Here is a 16,133-nt window from a genome sequence, read left to right as displayed (position 1 = left end):
AAAATACTTTTAACTGGAACGTATCTTTTCGCGAACTTTTCCCTGCTATCCCTCCGTTAACATGCTTCCGAGTCCAATTAAGGGGGGCGGGATGGGGATTCTCTTCTAGCTTACAAGATCCGAAAATACATCATTGAAAAAGCAAACAAAAATAAAAGCAGATTCCCCTCCCCCTCTAGTCTCACGAGATATTTTTCCTGCACTTTGCCTTTGAAACAGAGAAAAGCTCTCAACACTCATGATAGATGAATCAATTTTCGTTTCCAACTCATGTAACCCTTTTTTTTTCTAGGAGGGTATTCGTTGAAATGATATCTAGGGAAGGTTGTAATAATGGTTCTTTTTGATGTACACAAAATTCCATATGACTTGCAATCTTGTACATCAGAAAGGACAGTAAAATTATGTGCACATTAACGAAAACAGACACGAGAAAGACAATTTCATTTTTTTTTTGTCAAAACTGTTTGAAGGATATATGAATGTTTATAGAGTGATAGTTCTGGGGCATAATGTTTTCTTAGTGTCACTTGAATGCTTGCTCCCCCCCTCTAAAAATCATTTTACCTTGAATAGCAGATTTAGCGATGAGAAACGCATTAAAACCATAATTTTACGAAATTTCTATGAAATTTACGTAGCATATTTCCGGGCTAGCTTCTTTTATTTAAAACTACGACCAGTATCTTTAAATTAGTAAAATAAGTAAATTAATACTTTTTTAAAAAATAGTTAAGTAAAATAATCGTTTAGTTTCGCATTCTTTTTTCAACACTAAAAGAACGCTTTGTTAACTGAAACTGCTCTCCCATTTTTTAAGTTTTAATAAAGGACCTGGTTTCTAAAATATTAATACATTTAAACTGTTTTATAGGCAAGCATTTTAACGGAAGTTTTTATAAAAAAAGAATTATATATAAAGAAATGCTTCGCCTGGATATAAACCTCACCAATATGTTAAAATATGTGTATAAAGGGTGTCCCAAAATCAACGCAAGATTTAAATTGTCTTTTGTACACTAACCCACTTAAAATTTCGAAAAACACAAATGTAGTTGTTTCTGAAAATTGTGTAAATTTCATGTTTTCATAGAACATTATTATTATTATTATTATTATTGCGTTTTAGGGGAGGGATGACGCCACAAATTACCACCCCGGGTGTTACCCATGCTAGGTACACCACTTTATATAGATAATATGCATTTTTCTGTCCAAGAAACCTTCAAGAGCCTGGGTTAGTAAAAAAGGTGTAAAATTAGATCTCATTCTTGATTACCTTCCCCGATCGTTTCGCATGCATGAGTTCAGAGATCTATTGAAATTCAACGCTGGCGACACGAGTAGGACCATTGGAGCAGGCCAATTTCGTCATGATTACACTTATTACTCGTCCTGAACGTAGTGTAAATCAGCCGATAAAACGACGAAGCTGGCCATAAATCCACGCTATCGTTACGTGCTCTCGTAAAGTCCAATTCTCCAGATAGAAACCACTGAGCACTACGAGATTCGAACTGCAATTTCGTTTATAAGATTCGCCAAAGCAGATTTATGATTTCGGTTCGCCATTCATTTGGGCAGCCCATTGAATCTTTATCAGAAATAGTAGAAATTCAAAGAAGGGATAGATACTAAAGATTCGGGAAAAATGGCACTTTTATTCCAAAGAAGTAAGGAATTCAAGTTAGATATTTGCATGGATGAATAAGAAGTATTATAGAAGAAAATTAAAAACGTTTTTTCAGCGAGTGCATTAAATTATTAGCTTTTGCTTATCTGAAATGATTGAACCCTTGATGCAAACTGCATTTTTTTTTTAAATGTTAAAATATTTTTGTCTGTTATAAGAACAAACTTCTCAAAATGGCGCACTCTTACTTATTTTCTATTAATCACTGCATTCGTTTCTTCAACTTTGGATTCATTGAGGAACCTGGTACTCATGAATGAGTAATTAAATATATACATTAAAATATAATTGAATAAATAAAGCATCTTAAATTTCATAAGCAGCATCATTTTTAATTTAAAAAAATGACAAAACGAGCTAATAATTAAGCTTACTCGGTATTATGCTGCATTAAGTATTTTTTCTCCTCACCATGACGTAAAACTAAAGACCTCACTGGAAATAGGGACTAATCATATTTAAATTACTTTACTAAAGCAGAGCTCTATAAAACAAGTGGGTTTTATAAAATTCAGAAAGCTAACATACACTTTCTTAAAGTTGATCATTTTATTTTCTAAACATATTTTTGAAATCTTGCAATAATTTGCCCGTAGAAGAAAGGATACATCAATGTAAATAACTGCCAAATTAGTGTCCGTGTCCGCATGAGAGGAATTACTAATATTCTTATTACTAAATATTCTTATTCCTAATAGACTTATTCCCTAACTGCCGGGGAATTAAAACCAGTCCACACTTGAGGGTTGTCCGTCAGGACAACGTCGGTTAGGACTCTCAAGTCTGGCCTATATGTCTCTCTAGTCTATATGTTGTTTTCAATTTTAAAAGTCATTAAAATTATTTAGTTCCAATAACAAAACAGTGCATTACTTCAGATCAAACGACTCCAGTTTAAAAATGAATACATTGAGGTGTTGTATCTTTCCTCTGAAACGTAGTCTGTTAGAGCTCGTTTAATTTAATATATTATGGATTATTGGCTGGAGATGTATCGTTCTTGTATAGAATTAAAATTAATATTTTGCTTTACAAAATTTGAAGTAAAATCAATTTCGCCAAGCAGGGAGCTGTCCCCAATGTGGAACAAGGTCTTCAATTGATCATACAAAATCATGATAATTCAGAAAGTTTTACGGTAAATATTATTGTAAAATAGTGTGTTTATGGTACAGAATCATTTTATGGTCAAGTTTGCAAGGTAAAATCGATTGCAGTGCCTCCACGTGACTTATGAAACTAAGCATATGTAATTATTATCCTTTTCTGCTATCCCGTCGAACCCCATTTGGTATCAGGATCAGAGAAGCGATTTGCGAATCAAAGGATCCCCTGTTCAAACCTCGCTGCATGTATCTCGTTCTTTTTTACTCAGCGCAACTAGCCACATTGCTTTGATTTTTTCTACCGTGTAATTTTACAGTAAAATAGGATTTTACGATTTTACGGTAAAAAGTACTGGCAACATGAATAGCAGCACTTTATACCGTAAACGATGGAATGACTCGTAAGTGCTACTCAAGTGCTACTTAAACGTTTACGAACTCCATCACTAACAAAGTCACAAACAATGTTTGTGTGTGTCCAATAAATTCTCCTCTTTACGAAATAAAAAAAATAAATAAATAAAATGAAAAAAAATATAAGCGTTATAGTAAATATATGTTCGTAAAGATGTTGATAACAAATGAGTTTTAAAGTTGATGCACTGAAGACTACAACACACTTGATCTGAATCGTATATGCATGTTTTTTTTAAGCTGCAAAAAAAAAAAAAAAAAAAAACCTTGATCCTAGATAAATCTATCGCTTTTTTAATTACATTTTTCAGTATAATTCTGAAGAAATACATTAAAATTCTTATGCTGAAAGAAATCTTTCTCATCTGAGCTTGAAAACTTTAAATTACTAAATAAAACTTTTCCCTCGATTTTGAGCTAATGTATTTCTAAACCTTTCTTACACAGCCATTATTTCGTATAACGTTTCAAAATCTCATTTTCAATTGAGAATGCTTCTTATTACGAGCATAAATTCGAAAATAATATGAAGCAGAAGTTTAAAAAATGAATTATTTTTGCATTACGTTTAAATAACTGAAATTCCATTTTGTTTCCATACAGATATTTATTCCGCGAAAAAAAAAAAAAAAAGATAAATATTTGTTTTCAATCTCTTCTGCAGATGTGTTGTTTTGCATAACAGTGTTTTTTTATCAAAAAAACATTTGTACTGTTAGCTTAAAATTATAAAATCGCGTGATTTTAAAGGTACACTGTAAAAAATCTCGGAAAACTCTCTGAATATATAAAAAAGTTTTCCGTAATACACAGATTCGTACGCCCTCCGCAGTTTTCTGCTATAATCAAAAACGTTTCCCGTATAGCAAGAAAGTAAGAGTCGACGCATGCGCAGCTCACAATTTTATAGTCCAGCAGCAAATCTAAACTGAAACTTTCGAAAGCACGCAATGAAACAAGTGCTGACTCATGTATGCGAAGTAACACTCATCAAGGGGATTAGTAGAAGTTTTGTTCCTCGCATGAATTCACTGAAGATAATTCTAAAGTCTTATATTTTCTTGCATATGTATCGTCATAAGATTGAATTTGAAGCTATGTCACTTATTTTTAAGTACGAAGTGCAAATTCTCGACGCATGCTCGCGGAAGGAATACAAACTGAAATTGAAAACCAAATAACTACCGAGAGGACGCCATGTAAATTCATTGCGTCGCATAACTTGTGTAGGTAATTTACTTTTTTCTTGGATACTTTTCTTCTTTCTACCAAATGGGTAATTTTTGTTGGCAGAATTTTATTCTGTCATAAAAATCACCTTTTTGGTGACCAAAGCCTGCAAAAGACCACCGCCGACGAATAGGTAAGTCGCTTTGCAACTCTATTACTTTAAAGAGATTTAGTTCATATAAATCTCGTTAAAAAAAAACTATTTTCTTCAGTATTATTTTTTCGTTGTGAACTATTGCAATTTGAAAATATTTTACATTACATAGAACACATATTTAAAGTGCAAGTGTGTCTAGTTTTATTCTGTAAAATTTATGAATTGAAGATTATAAAAAAATTTAAATATGTGTTATTGTGTACTTTGTTTTTATGTGTCAATCTCAGTTAATATTTGGCTATGTATCAAGCATTATGAATTAAATGTTATAATATGCAAATTGTCAGGTTTGATAGTTCGTCTTTAAGGTTGCATGTTTTCATTCTCTTGTAAACAGTGTACCTAGATTGTATGAAGTAAAAAAAAAAACAAACTATCTCTTGTAATTAGGAACATAGTGCTTCAGTATTATCTAAATGACGATATCTCTTTCAATATTTGCATTAGCGAAACGCTTTAAATTAGTTAAATGTGTATTAATTTATTTAACAAATAGATACATATATGTATTTAAAAGTGTCTTCATTTTTTTCGTTTTACGAGCCTCAATTTTACCAAAAGCAAAAAAAAAAAAAAAAAAAAAAAAGAAAAAAAAGACTTAATAAAATAATTTTGTATTTTTACACCATATTAAAGTATTTGACTTATAATTTATATGATACTTTGATTTATAATGTATGTGATACTTTGATTTATAATGTATATGACGTTGCTTTTTCAAGGGGGGGGGGTGGGCGCTTCATAGCATTTTATGGGTGCACCATCACTTTTATGGTGGGGGAGGGGTTATTCTCGTATATATGAAATGGAATAATCATGTAATAGAGTTCAATGTTTTAATAAATAAAATATATAATGCATTTTGCGCACACTGTAAAAATAAAATCAGTAACCTATTTTGAATAAGTATTTATATTTGTGATGAGCTGGAAAAGGGCAAGAACAGAAGAATCAACCCGAATGGTTCCAGCAGGGGGACTTGGTGTCATATTTAAATTCATCAATTTCTCTGTTGGTACTTTTCGGTACCCTTTGTTCGTCAGAGAAATTGACTTGAGGTGAACGAATTCCGGAACGCGAAGGGTAGGTAAGTCCTGTCAAATTTTATCCGAAGATAAAAGCTATCAAGTTTGATACAAGATATATTTTTAAGTTCTGCATTAAAAATATAATATGTTGATAGTTTTGTCTTGAAAATACTGAGAGAAAAACTGAAGTTTAACATTGTTTAACAAACAATCCCCACTTTTCAGAAGGTACCCCCCACTCCAATTCCCCGACGATTTTGTGATTAGGAATGAAACTACTAGATTATTTCATAATTTTTCAAAAATTTATAACTGTGCATATGTTATGCTGTTAACCATGCTATTTGTCATTAGAAATTCCAAAAAAAAAAAAAAAATCCACGAATAATTCTAAAATTGCTTGTATTATTGCTCTTAGATATGAAAGAATTGAAACTGATAAGGTATGCAATACTATAATAAAGAATTATGTTTTAGAAAAAATCACGGAAAAAGGATTCCGAAATTCTCGGAAACGTTTTTGAAAATTGTTTGGAGAATTCCGAAATACTCGGAAACGTTTTCGAAACTTTCATGAACCACAGCTGCACAGAATACTCAGAAACATTTCTGGAAATTACGGAAAGAGGATTCCGAAATACTCAGAAACGTTTCTGAAAATTACAGAAAGAGGATTCCGAAATACTCAGACACGTTTCTGGACATTACAGAAAGAGGATTCCGAAATACTCAGACACGTTTCTGGACATTACAGAAAGAGGATTCCGAAATACTCAGAAACGTTTTTGAAACTTTCATGAACCACAGCTGCACGATATACTCAGAAACGTTTCCGGATTTTTTTTACAGTGAAGGTACCCCCACTCCAATTCCCCGACGATTTTGTGATTAGGAATGAAACTACTAGATTATTTCACAATTTTTCAAAAATTTATAACTGTGCATATGTTATGCTGTTAACCATGCTATTTGTCATTAGAAATTCAAAAAAAAAAAAAAAAAATCCACGAATGATTCTAAAATTGCTTGTATTATTGCTCTTAGATATGAAAGAATTGAAACTGATAAGGTATGCAATACTATAATAAAGAATTATATTTTAGAAAAAATCACGGAAAAAGGATTCCGAAATTCTCGGAAACATTTTTGAAAATTGTTTGGAGAATTCCAAAATACTCGGAAACGTTTTCGAAACTTTCATGAACCACAGCTGCACAGAATACTCAGAAACTTTTCTGGAAATTACGGAAAGAGGATTCCGAAATACTCAGAAACGTTTCTGAAAATTACAGAAAGAGGATTCCGAAATACTCAGACACGTTTCTGGACATTACAGAAAGAGGATTCCGAAATACTCAGAAACGTTTCTGAAAATTACAGAAAGAGGATTCCGAAATACTCAGAAACGTTTTTGAAACTTTCATGAACCACAGCTGCACGATATACTCAGAAACGTTTCCGGATTTTTTTTACAGTGTAGTGATAAAAATAATGATGCGGAGTGAGAAATGTTTGTTTTTTAAAGCTACAAAGGAGTCTCATTTAAAGATTCTGCATTTTATTTTGTACCGAAATCGGTCTACACGTGCCAAATAAACTTGTTTGTGTATTGCTTAAGAGCGCAAAGCTGTATGCATTTTATAAAGTGAGATTTTTTACCTGTTTGAGTAAACCCAAAAACATAATAAAAATTAATGCGTATAATAAAACAAATACTACTGATAAATATTTAGTTTAGCAGGTTATACTTTGCATTCTTTCTCAAATATCTGTATCTTGTGTGCTACGTTTAAAACGTTTCCGCTGTTTCTTATTGTTTTTTTTTTTTTTTTTTTTTTTTAATTAAAGATTTTACTTCATTCAGCTCTACATCTTCGTTTCTGAAAACAATATTTTTCTTTAGGCTGTTCAAGTTTTAAAAAAAATAGTTTGCATTGACAAATTTAGGCACAAGAACAACAAAACTTAGTACATATTACATGTTTTAAAACAATGATGATAAAAAAAATAAAGAAAAAATGGATTTCAATTTTTTTTTTTTTTTAAAATTTCTAAAATGTAATTTATTTTTCTTCAATACATGAAAAAAGCTTGATAACCTATTGCATCAATGGTCTAGAGAGTTTCCTCTGTACACTCTACTCTCCTAATCTCTTCTAGCCCCTTGCTCGCTGCGCTAGTCAAGTGGCGTGTGCCTGTTAATTTGAATATTATAATTTTTTCTATCACCAACATAGTGTTTAAAGAAAGCACTTTTTAGAAAAAAATAACGGGTATTCATGGGTTCTTTTTTTCTATTTGATTTTTCTCTTTTCATTTATGTGTTTTTGTTCGTTTTAGTTTTACGTAATGAATCGCTACGTTAAGCTAACATAATTTTCAGAAACTATTAAGCAAGCGATTTTTAACTTTCAATTTATAAATATTGAGCAAGTCATATGGCATTGATTTTTACCTCTGTAACTTTTAAAATTCAAAGTTCATTTGAAATATTGATTAAAACACACTTTATTTATAAATTTCAGCATCTCCAAACAAGCTTTGTTTGATTTCAGTAGTTAACTCATGTGTAGACAAACTTGAAAAATAAACGAAAACATTTTCTCTTGTTAATTGTTTGCTACCGACGCTTGTCAAATTAGTTGATGCTGACAACCATATGTAAATTACACCCGAAGTTCAATTGGAATGGAGCCAAGCTTTGCTTTAAAGTATTTACTAATATCGAAATTCCGATCTCTTAGGGGAAAATGTCATTTGTGCTTAATTTAAAATTCGGTATAAAAGTATAAAACTTCACCTCACTCGCATTTTTGTTTTCCATGACTTATATTTAACAAATTTTCTATTCATTGATTGATTTGTATATATATATATATATATATATTTATAATAGTAGTACTTTTTGGGTTTAATACAGGTAGACGGTCAAAAATGAGCTAATTGCTCAAAATGTGTTAATTCGTTGGGTTTAAATGCTTTGTCAAACACACATGACGGATCTTTGTATGACTTTAATCGGTATTATGTAGGTTTAAGCCACATAAATGGTTATTTTGAATTAGATAGGCAGTTTCACGTGATTAACTACAGGAAAGAGAATTCCTTTGGATTGCTTGTAAAACTATACTATTACTTTAACCGTGTATAACAGCAGTCGACATTATTATACAATTCAATTTTTCTAACTCTAAAATATTTTTTCCACAAACTGCGGAAGGTTACAATAATGACACTTTCCTGTCATTACTGCGAGTTTCGTTGAAGCAAAAATACTTTCTCGAACTGTTTAATTAGTTAACAAGCTCCTCTGTGAACTTCGTTTCTCACTTTTCTGGAAAAGATTGCATTTGGCGAGAAATCCCGTTCTTGGTGCATCACAAAAAGGCTTATTAATAAACTGACGCGGGTGAGAAAAAATGATTTTAATCCTCGGATGACAATGTAACTGTTCCATTTCCTCCGTGCTGATGAGGAGCTGAAACGGTTAAATCTTGAAATAAAAATGTAGTATGATTATGATTTTTTTTCAGAAATTGTTCATGGACATTGTATATGGAAAGATAATTTGAAAGTGGTTATAACAGTATTAAAATATATCTGTTTTATGCATTTACATGTGTAAGAAAAAGAAAACGTTTATTCCAGTGATAAGATTTTTTTAAAACTTTTACCCCTAAAAGCAAGACTCTTGTTTAGGAAAAACTGGCAAAAATTGATTGATTTTTTTTGACTGAAAATAAATATATAGATATAGTGTATCAGCTGTGAGGGGGGGGGGAGTGAACCGGAAGCGGTGTTGGAGTAAAAGTAATTAAAGATATATAACAAAGTGTAAACGATTTCATGGCATGTTTGTTTTCAATTTTACAATAGTGAAATAAAATAAATCAAATTATAATACTTAAAGCATAGGAATGGTTAAAAACTCAGTTTGGCCATGAAATTTTATAGATTTCTTTTTCCACACCAAAGAACTGCTTTCCACAAGAAAAAAATGTTTACATTAAGAAGAAATGAATGGACGCAAGATACAAGACCCCCCCCCCCCCCACCCGTGTCAGATGTGGGGAAAATGCGTTACGTGGTAAAAAAATGTACTTTTGTACATCGGTACATTTGTACATCGTACAAAAGTGAATATTGTAAAATTTACATGATATTAGTGAAACCCCAAAAAGTGAAATACAGGCGTCCCTCGTATAACAATTTACATGGTACACAATTCGCGATTAATATAACACGGTTTTGATATTACACGGTACGAAACTCGAATTTAATATTTCATGGTTTTGATATTGAATGAAATTGATGTTTAAAAAAGATGGAATTTCATTTTTGTTTAATACATTCTGTTAATGTTTGATAACAACTCTAATAAGCTTTTGCTTTGTTTCATGAAACTTGGTTTCAATGTTACACGGTGCACATCCCTTGATTCACATTATTTCTAAGTCTCGTATAACACGGTTTGAAACACGATTTCGATACAACACGATACTGACAGGATTTTTACTATGTACATGATTAATTTGTGTAAAAATCAAGTTAAAAAGTTATTTTTAAAAAAGTCTCGTATAGCACGGTTTCGATTCTACACGGTACAAATTAACAGTGTTACACGAGGGACGCCTGTATATTCAAATATTGACAAACACAGCTGGGTTATCTGTTTTAAAATCTGCACTTTCTTTGAATAAAAAATTTTCTTTTCCACCAGCACTCTAAACACAGAGTCCCTCAATTTATTTTCTACAGCAGTAATAAGTATTAATGAGTCAAAAAGCCATCATTCTACAATAGTGCATCTAAAAATAGAAAAGTTTATATGCATAGAAAAAAAAAAGCCCGGATGCAGTAATTTGTTCAGCGGGTTAAGTAATGGGAAAAGAAACTGTAATAGGCGTTAATGAATCCCTAGCTGGAGTGTACGATAAAAATGTATTTGCAGAAAACCCCTCGAACTCATTAATTGTCCCCTGATTAGGAGGGTAAAAGAGCGTTCGAAGATGTGGAGGTTATATCGAGAGTGTGAGAAAATGTCTCTTTTCAATGCCAAAGTTTTCCTCGTCCTTTCTAATGTAGCTAATGACATTGGAGGTGTCATTAGCGATTAAATTATCCACTACCGATAAGCGCCGCGATAAATGGGGGCTTCGTCGTTAAAGGCACGGGTGAATCTTTGGAAAGAGATTCACTTGCTCTCATTTGCCTTTTTTTACGGATGTGAAAACCAGAAATCGAAGACTTTTTTGGCTTCCGGCGAAGCGTCGAAAAATGGAGCCCTGTTTCTGTCGACTCAGCTTGATTAAGAGATTGAATTAATCAGCTCGTCGAGTAAATGCATTTCCACTCTTACGGGTCCTCGAATGTATTTCGTACTTTGGGGAAGGATAAAATGCGACTAATCCAATAAACCAAGGTATCACGAAATAAAACTTGCGGAGTTCAGAAATATTGACTAGTGTGTCATTAAGTTGTTAATAGTTTTATTACGGTTACTTTTTTTAACTTGCATTATATGCCAGTATAAGCCGGTATCTTTAATAACAGCAGTGGCAATCGCTTACAAGTAGAATCAAAGAGTGAATTAACACATGCTTCAAGGATGACATAATTGTACGGTGAAATTATCCACTTGTAAAAACAAAGTAATAATACGGTAACGGCATCAGTAACAGACAAGGGTCCAAGTAATAGACAGTCGTAAGTTTGTATTTAAATAATAAGAACTTTAGGCGGGTAAAACTGATGTTGCTGCGACCCATGAATACGGTGCAACCATCTAGCGTTATTAGAGTGAATATTATGAACCAGTTGGTATTTACAAGGCAGTGGTGGAAGGTTATGAACAACTACCACGAGGTCTGCTGGTGTTTCATGTTAATTTGAATTTAATAAAGTTTTAGAATCTAAAAATAAAGAACTTTTTCACATTTTGAAGAGTAAAGGGGGAAGTCTGTCGATTACTCATTATTTCCTCATCTTATCTGTTACTGGGTATGATCAGAACTTTCGGTGTCTGCTACTGGGGGTTGGACCTTTTCCGAAATTGAGCAAATAAAAATAGAATTAACTAATTCAGAGGATCCAGAAGCAGCCAAACGTTACATGAGATGGAGTTGCATGAGAGAAAATCGTTTTAAAAGTATAAATACATTAAAAGGCTCAGAAAATTAAGTTAACCTGAGAGCTATGTCTTAAGTATGCCTGTTACTGGTGCCGTTACCCTATTACGTAATTTTCTGAGGGATTTTTGCCGGTCAGACGCAATAAATTGAACTGTACTTGTGCCGATTAGTATTTATGCACGATTTTCAATTTTGGTTAAAAAAAACTATCAGGTGGTTTCTGAAAAACGTGTTTATGGGTTCCTCAAATAGTTTTATTCAATGTATTGTGCAATTTAAATTTCTGGTACCATGGATTCAAACTACAAAACATACTGGCTGTTTTTTTAATGCAACTTTCTTTCTTAAGCATTGCTTAATATTTTTACGTACTAGGTAACAAATCAAAATAATCTGTACACTAAAATGTTTGTACGAAAAAATGCTATTTAAAATTATTTTAAATGCTAGAAAATCGCCCGTGATGTCTGATAGCGTTCATTGTTGACCACTTTTTTGTTTCTTCATTACCCTGAAATGACGCAGTCTTACCAGTAAAAAGTTAAGTTACCGGATCCAGTTCAGCCTTGTCACAATACAGCATCTCCCTGCATTTTAAACGTTACCAAACAATATTATCAAATTATCATGCCGTGGCGCGAGTTTCATTGTTGATGACGTCAGGAGCGTTACTCAGTCATTGGCTATTTATCTATGTGACGATTAATTTTTTCAGTTCGACATCGTCAAATCAAGTTTCCTCTGATACGCGTAATAAAAAGCATACAAAAGCGTGGATAACCCTCAATCCCCCTCAAACAGTCAGATATTTATGACGGCTGAAAGATCACGATTATGTGCAGTTTTTCAATTCATGTGAGATCCTCCAAAATTAAGCCCAGTATGGTGTGATGGTTAGGACTACTCTTTATTTGGGTCAGATGACTCGAGGTTTACCACAGACATGAGAAGGATCAGCCCGATCTCAAGAGCTACATACCAATTCTAAGGATTCTCAGTAAAAGGCTCTTGTAGTAAAGTGCATTAAAAATTTGGTTTTGACGCTTGCCCTCAAGGTTATCCTTTTGCTTTTTGTAAAGAGGTGGAGAGGAAAAGCATCTCCAAAACAAACGGATGAGTTAATTTTCATTTACAGTGTTTGTCAAAATGGAATGAAGTTAATAACTCAGAAAAGAAAACAACATCTGTAGGAAATCTCTTTATTCTTCTCTCTAGAAGTTCTACAGCAAAGGTTTATTTGCATTTACCTTGCAATATTATTCCTTTCTTAGATTTCAAACTGGCGGGTTTTGACGGATGTCCATGGTGATCGCTTAGAAGCATATTGAACCTGCTAAGACACTAGGTAGTGTAAGAAATGTTACAGAGGGAAGGTTTTTTTTGCTAAATGAAGATATAATTCACCTCACCGGTTCCCGTCTATCCTCAATGGAATAAGAAAGCGATTTATCTGTGGCAGAATTCTTGTGAGTAAGGAGTCCCAAGAGCTAACTAATCCCTCGATAACTCATCAGTCATCTTGTGTGCCTCTGTGGGGGTTGGACATTCCTCACCTTTGCCCCAACCATGGCACTTCTTTCAACTGAACTATCTTGTTACGCCCCCATCCCAGTCAAACAGCCCATGAAATCGCGATGACACCTTCCAATGAGGCCCTTGTTGGTTTGTTCTTTCCGCCTTTTTGTCTCTTTCGAATAGAAGTAAAGCTTGAGAGTGTCTGATTTGATTGATATTAATATGCTTTCGGAAAATTACACACTTATTGCAAAGGCGTTGATTTCTTTATTTATTTTTTAAGATTCTTTAAGTTTTGAATGCGTTAAGGAATTTGACAGTAGCCCCCCGCCCCCTCCAGATTGGTGAAATGTTTCGCAAAAAAAATCTTTTAATCTGAAACCTACCAAGTCTATTTATTCTCCTTATTTTGTGTGTAATGTTCTTTGATGGGCCGTTCTAAGAGATGGCGTCGCCCGGGGGCGAATATTTTCTGGGGTCCCTACTCCAGAAAAGAAGTTGATTATAACATTTTTATTGCAGGAACATTCATAGGTTTTCTTTCAACATTGCCAAAATCGCGCTAAGAAATCTGGTGTATACGTACAATGGAAAAATACCGAAATGTTTCGTATTTAAATGATTACATAAATAAACTTGAAATCTGAAATCTACGGGCGTCATACAATGAAATACAAGAAAAATAACGATAATTAATTCCTCTTATGAGTTAATATTTCTGAAACTTAAAAAAAAAGGAATAATATCAAAAACTAAGTTGTGTTAGCAGCAGAAGCTCAGCTAGCGGTGGCTTATCATATCTGTGTATGGCGAACGCTTCCTTCTTCCTCCCCCTCTCGGCCGACCCCAGTTCTTCATTCAATCAATTCCATATTACGTATTTTCGCGTAAAGAATTTTCCAAACTAAGTCACCTCAAAATTCCTCCTCCTGCTCAAACATTTTAAAATAAATATGTCTCTTCGGTGTCCCTGTTTATAATCGGAATGATTTTCAAAATGAATAATATGAAAGAACAAGTACTTAAATCTTCACATTAAAAACCAGTAGTTTGATCAGAATGTAGCTACTAACTTTTACCTGAACTTTGATTTCATAACTACAGTCATACCTCTTTCCCGTTTGTCTGGGCCTTCAAATAATTTCTGTTTATTTTTTGAAATTAATGCAAGGTATCGTAAATCAGATGTATGAATGGTAAAATTAAGAATTTAAAAAGAAATCTGGCCTGATTCGTTACATTTTTATATTAGACAAAATAATAGTTTTAAAAACATTTTCTCTTGGAAAACTCTAGCATTTTTAATTCTTGAAGCAAAATAGTGTAAAGATGTTTTAATCTGATTTTGAATCAAAAATTGCTCTTAAACTAATCAATTTCATTTCATACATCACCGCTGGGTCGGAAATAGTTCTGTGAAAAAGCAGATGGCGTGCTCACGAACCGAACCGTCTAGAATATTCAAAATGTCACACCACATTGCAGTCAAGGGCTAAACTTTGAACGTTATTTTAACCCATGTCCCTTTGTTTGCTTAAATTTTTTATTCATGAGTGGAATGATTCGGAAAACATTGTTAGTAAAGATTCAAGCTCATTATTTTAAGCTGTGGTTTCAAATGAGAAGATTAGATGTTCATCTAACTCATAACGTTCAAAAGTTTCATAATCTTAATTAAATATTGGGATATCATTTTGCAATATGTACGCTTTTCCTTCCCCACCATCGGAAAGTTGCTTTAGGCAAATAAATAATAAATGAATATGTAAACAAAAGAATATGCAAATATTAATTATGGTAAAATTCTTCCACGGTCAGTATCTGCCAAATATGACTGGAAAATGGAATGAGAATAAAGTGACCTAGCACATGTATTCTTTCTACAATGGACAATTCAAAATTTTATGGCTAGTCAATAGATTGCAAAGCACGCTATAGTGAGTTTTATCAGTATTATATAGGACATACACTGTTAGGTCAAAAACACCGACTTACACATTATCGATTCTTGAATCTCGCTTGAACGTACAAAGTGCATCAAGTGTCTTTAAAAGCTCCCGCAGTACCCAACAGTTAAGGCAACCTGGAGTATCTTGTGACTTAGATAATTGGTGTACTTATCTGAATAACGTCCCCGCATTTGAAAGCCAGTCGTTTGCGGGTCGATTGCGACTTCCAAGAATCTTTAGATAATGAGGATTGAAGAGACCTCTGCTGATACTCACCATATGCCTACCAGAATCTAAAAAGGCCGTTTTTTTTCATTGAAGATGATTGTTTTGGTTGATAAGCTACACGGTAACTGTTATAGCAATACTTTAAAGAAGTTTACAGCATATCAGATACATTAGCATTTACTTTATTGGTCTTAATAGTGATAATAAGGGCTCGCAGATACGTATGCATTCTAATTTTAAGGATATCTGGTTTTGTTTGTTTTTAATGGGTTTTTTATTTTTTTTTTAGGTGAGATCTAGTGAAAAACGATAGTTGTTTTGTAAAGACATCGTTAAAAAGTTCCGACAAAGCTGTGATTTTCCTTTTGCAAAAAGGTGAGTTATTTCATATATTTTGCTAATCTTTGTATCAACGCATATAACATGCGTATTGGAGCTTGTGAACTTTTTGTAGCAATGGTAAAACCACATGGTAATACAATGTTTTAGGTAAACAGCTATTTTTTATTTAAGAAAAAAGACATATAAAGCAGTTTGATCTTGCAATACTAAATTGTATGCGTATTGATTCATTCATTTTTACTTATTTGTTTTTAATTTTACTTTACTTCTTTAATAATTTTTTTGAAAAATTATTTCGTAATGACTGGAAAAAATATATATTGTACAGCAAAAATGAATT

The 16,133-nt window shown here is 32.8% G+C and overlaps 1 long non-coding RNA gene across 1 annotated transcript in view; it reads left to right on the top strand.

The window, feature by feature from the left end:
- LOC129231258 (uncharacterized) overlaps positions 1-15,863 on the top strand; it is a 172,241-nt gene extending 156,378 nt beyond the window's left edge. The window contains exon 3 of the long non-coding RNA XR_008581232.1: positions 15,741-15,863. This is a non-coding gene — a long non-coding RNA (uncharacterized LOC129231258). The remainder of the gene's footprint in view (positions 1-15,740) is intronic.
- The last annotated feature ends 270 nt before the right edge of the window (positions 15,864-16,133 follow it).

The sequence above is a fragment of the Uloborus diversus genome, chromosome 10 (assembly GCF_026930045.1).
Source record: "Uloborus diversus isolate 005 chromosome 10, Udiv.v.3.1, whole genome shotgun sequence".
NCBI lineage: Eukaryota > Metazoa > Arthropoda > Arachnida > Araneae > Uloboridae > Uloborus > Uloborus diversus.
This window is presented reverse-complemented; position numbering and strand designations above follow the sequence as displayed.